At 37.0% G+C, this 5,162-nt stretch overlaps 1 long non-coding RNA gene across 1 annotated transcript; it reads right to left on the bottom strand.

The window, feature by feature from the left end:
- Nucleotides 1-324: 324 nt before the first annotated feature.
- Nucleotides 325-4,785, bottom strand: LOC128782012 (uncharacterized). The gene is made up of 3 exons (XR_008428614.1): nt 4,645-4,785; nt 1,030-1,173; nt 325-381 (listed from the first exon to the last, which is right to left on the bottom strand). It is a non-coding gene; the product is annotated as an uncharacterized LOC128782012 (long non-coding RNA).
- Between the last annotated feature and the right edge of the window lie 377 nt (nt 4,786-5,162).

Here is a 5,162-nt window from a genome sequence, read left to right as displayed (position 1 = left end):
TGGACAAAGGTGAAAAGTAGAAACAATAAGATTTGCTAGAGTGGAGCATGGGTTTGATGATGCCCATAAATAACAACTTTGTCCAGGGAAAACTAGAGGCGTCTGCAAGGCATTTAATCTCCACAGAAGAATGTGAAAATGTTCTCTGAACAGACAATTTAACTAAACTCAGTCAGAAATGCCAGTCCACTTACATTAAAATACAAAATCTCCAGAAGTGAACTGAGTGGCAGAGCCAGGACAATAATGAATCTTGCCTCATCCCACAGCCCACGATGAGACATTAATTAGCATTTTCAGTCCACTGCCCATGGCTGTGTTGTTAATTTTACAGGCTTTTGAGTAACTCCTCTGCATCAGTTCTGGGTGGTAATGTATCTCCTGGAAAGACACAGAGTCAAGAATACTTTTTAACCAGAGTGTACAGAAGAACCCAGCTCAGAAGACAAGTAACCTTTTCAGTTTACAAATACTGGATACAAAACACACAGAACTAAAATTACTGAAACTCTTCCAAAGCAAACACTGATTTTTAGATCTGTGTTTAAGACACTTTTGTACCTCAGAGATGCAAAAGGACCACCTATTTCAAACATGTGAAAGATGGTAAATTGACTTATCTTCCAAGAGAATGAAACAGACGGTTATGAGAAAGGAAAACCAGTGAAAGGGTCTTTGACCAGCATGCTAAACATTGTTGCTATGGTTCCAGACATCCAGTTCCATAATTCTATGTTGATTTTTATATTGCCCCATAAATAGATAAGTGCAACATATGTGAGTTAATTTCCTTGGATATCCAGAACTACTCTTTTAATCTCAACTTACATTTAGTATATAAAATATTGCCCTAAAATATTCCCTAAATAATACAACTTTAAATCTATTAGCACTAGCTGGGTAGTGCTGTTCAAACTCACATAATGATCTGTGTGTTAAATCTACCAAACAATCTCCTACAGCTGATTGTTGTCCAGAGTAGTTTTATCAGATCCGAAGCCACCAATTTGAACACATCATTTTACTTACCATCTTCTGCTCCAGACAATCTCAGCAAGCTTCAAGGATTTTCCCTATTGCATGCTTTGTATATTTCGATTTTGGTGGATTCCTTGTTTGTAAATAGCAATTGGCAACATTGCACATTGTTTGAGTATTTCGTTGTGTGCATAACTAGAGGAAACAACAAACAAACAAGCTTCAACACAAATAATTCCTGAAAACATTGTATATTAGCTTTCTTACAGTTGTACTATAGGCATGGATAATAGAAGAGGTCTGTACATCAATAAATTATATTTTTTTCAGAATTTATTACGTTTTGAATCTAAATTATATATTTGTATGGGTATTTTTAAGTTAATACTGAAAATCAGATGCCAGGTACTAATTTGAATCTTTTATAAGCAATTCTTTAAAACTTGTGTGAAATTTAATGTCTTCTGCACATTTCTAATTGTGACTTAAATTAATAATTGTATAATTAAATTTACATAATTTGATTTACATAATGACCTCTACTACCTTCTACTGTTAAGCATTTACAGTAATCCTGTAGGATATTGTATTAACCTACTAATGTGATATTCTTTTTTTTTCTTTTTTTTTTCCCCATTTTGACCTTTGTGGACTGCATTAAAATCTGTCTGTAAAAGGGTAGAGTGTGATTACAGTTATGGTGTTGTAAATTTGGGACAATCATTTGAGTGACAGTGAAGTTTAACTGTTTAACTGAGTACCCAATATCGCTGTAAGAAAAAAAGCCCAATTACAGTAATAGGGCACACAATATAACTAAAACATGGCAAGAGCTGAGACAAGCCCAGCTGCTTAAAGCTCATTTCTCTTCTTCTCATGCAAGCAGATAATTAGAGAAGTCCTAGTCAGTGCCACAATTTTATCTCACACATCAACTCTCTGATTAAAACATATATATGGGCTTTGGCATCCGACTCAAATAAGGCTATTCTTGCACTCTCATAGAGGGAACACAGGCACCATGGGGGTGAATATACAAGAGAGAATGAGAAATGACATGATTCATCAATACAGGCAAATGGGGCAAGGATGTGTAGCCTAAAATGAAAGGGTCACAATAACTCCAAAAGTCCTGTGTGGATCTGTGAGATGAGAGACATCTTATACGCCATTTACTAGGGCACCATTTGAAAGAATGCACTGCACAGGGTTCCTCATTATTCATTAGGGCTGAATTCTCATTCATTCTCCTTTATATGCCATCCTGAATCTGCCCTACGGAGTCTTTTACAGGGAAATAACAATAAACTCTCTTATCAACAGCTTGTTGTAGCAGATACAATACATGGGGTACTGAGATCAAAAAGAGCATGAAAAGCATTTCTGCCAACATCGTACAAAAATATTGAACATCTGCTATATCTGGGATCCTGGGAGTCATAATTATAATTTTTGAAATCTGCACACAAGAGTTATAAATATTAGAACTGTAGCCTGTGAAAGCCATGAAATATTTAAGTTGTTTGGCAGGCTTAAGAAAAACTCATAAACTTAATTTAAGCAGTCAAACACTGTATTTTTACAGGTTTTACATCTTTCACGTCATTAGTCATATAAATTAAAGCAACCACGGAACAGCCCAGAAGTTGCAACAGCAAGTCCTGTGGGTGAAAAAAAGTTAAGCTTGAAATTTAAGACTTTCACCAGCACTTCACCTTTCCACTTATCCTGTATTTCAATTCTTGTATTGAATTTGTCATAGGTGTTTTTAATGCATCCATTATTTTATTGTCTGTTAATTCTCAGTAGTGTGTCTGGTGCTGACTGCGTGCATAAACACAATTGGTCAGATTCACTTGGCATCAGTCTAGTGATGCAAAATATTCCTTAACCCACCCTCTTTATCCTTTCCAGCAAGGTTAATGGCTCCTCTAAACTAGTGGTGAGATGCTCAAGGTCTTCCCCACACTTCTTGTAAAGAAGCAGGAGACAGGGCAAGCACATGGCATCCATATGGTGATCAAACCTTAAGGAGAGGCAGGTAGCTTACACAAATCAGTGATGAAAAGCATCGAGGAAGGAGCCTAGACAAGAGACAAGCTTCACAGGAGACAAGGAAAAGGTACTGTCACGCCTAAAAGAGTTTCATGAACCACAACAACATGATAGTAGAGAGGGAGGAGTAGGAAGAGGAGCAAGAATCATAAAGTTGTGCATAGGGGATTTTCAGTTTGTAGCAATCTTTTAAACTTGTTCAGACACATCAGAAATGTGCTGGATTATGATGAGTAAAAATAAACCACCCCAAGTTTAAAATAGCAAATTAGTAAAAAATGCAACAGCCAGATTCACAGAAGCTGAAGTATGAAAAGACCCAAAGGCAAATTATCATTTGTACAGTGTCTGCTCCACCTGTTAGATACCCATATGCTACTAGAGAAAATGGAGCTCTGCAGAAGGATTCAGGGATCGCCAACTGTGCCATCAAAAGTGAAGCAAGAAGTTCACTTGAAAACAAGTAAAGTAGAAAATGTGAGAATGAGGACCCCAAATTTTGCTCTCCATAAATCCAGTGTTCAGCAGAGAACACTGCTGTACAAGAAAGTCATCTGACATCATAAATGTTACAATGGATCAGTGTAGGAGAAACAAAAGAGAATGTGTCTCAAGGGGCACAAATATATACAACACATTCCCAGAAATTCTTCTTTGAACTACTGAACTGTGAGTAAACAGAAAAACACATCCCCATTCTTGACTTTTCTAATAAAACATGTATCTAAGTGTCAGATGGCATGAGACTATGAGATGTTAGGGTAGCTATCAGTTAATTTAAAGAACTAAGTATGATCTCACTTGTACATATTTTACACCAGCCCAAGACCATTTGATTCATTCACGAAAGCCATTCATGAACTGCACCTTTGTGCTGCACTTGCCAGCAGATTCCTTTTTCAAAGGTGCTGTAAACAGACTGAGGTACACCATAATTAGGGAGGGATCACTGTGATTTAGAGGCTTTCATCTAAACTCTTTTCCTGGCTGCCATTTTAGGATTAGAGGGGAAAGGTGCCCTTTCAATATTCCCCATGGTACAAAGATGATGCTTCTTTCATATAGACAGGGTCTGAGAGGTTTTTTCATGTTACAGAGAAGTGTAGCTACTTTGGCTAAGGAAAGTAGTGAAAGATTCTCTTCAGTGCCTTCCTTCTTTCACTGATAATGAGGAATCTGGTTTCTGTATAAGGTTTGGAATTTACTGAACCTCTGCTACTAATTGTGCTCTGAAGACCAACCCAGGTAATGGCAGTGCGTCTGTGAATCTGAAAGAACTGAAAATACTCCACAAAGGAAGTATTTTACATGAATCTTCTTAAAACCAGTTAGTTCTAAACACATAATTTCAAAAAATGTCATTACTTGTCTCATTTTTTTTATGCATTCATTAACAATAGCATTTGTGTTACGGACTAGAGCACAAAGAGCTTTCAGTCCTCATTTTCACATGAAATACTGAAAAGAAATTTTCTGATATTCTCAGCACAGGCAGTTGTAAGTATAATAATACTCCTGGTATACAAGTGTTTTAGGGAAGCAGGCATGTCCCACTTCCCTGGTAGACATGCATGCCTCCATCCAAAGATGAATACCTTGGCAAGGACTCACCCACTCTGTTGTTATCACCCTCATTCTCTCTTCTTAAGTCCTTCCTCCAACAGCTGGGGCTTTTTCCCTGTCTCATAGGTGTGCCATTGAAGACAAGCTGAGAGAACACTAGAAAGGAGTTTAGGCTTTCTACTTTCTTCAATTTTTTTGTCATCTACAGGAAAGAGGAATAAAGACAGGAAAGCTAGTGCCTATCAGAATGGAAAACATATAGAAGACCTGGAGAATAACAAGGTCTCTGCATCTCTCAGTTTTCTAAGCTACATGCTTATCTAAGGCCAAGCTCTCTAGCCAGTCTCTGGCAGAGTGACAAAGCCAATGTTCTTAAATAATAGGTCAGTATTGAATTCCCACCTCCACTTTAATGCTGAAAAATCTCTTCAACAATGTTTTGATTAAAAGTTAATAATAATAAAAGTTAATAAAAAATCATAAGAAAAGCAGTAACATATTTCTAAGAGAAGGGAAAAGACTCCTTCTGTTGTCCTTGCCTAAAAGGGTACAAGTTGGAAATATCA

This window comes from Vidua chalybeata, chromosome 2, assembly GCF_026979565.1.
Source record: "Vidua chalybeata isolate OUT-0048 chromosome 2, bVidCha1 merged haplotype, whole genome shotgun sequence".
In the NCBI taxonomy this organism is placed as follows: domain Eukaryota; kingdom Metazoa; phylum Chordata; class Aves; order Passeriformes; family Viduidae; genus Vidua; species Vidua chalybeata.
This window is presented reverse-complemented; position numbering and strand designations above follow the sequence as displayed.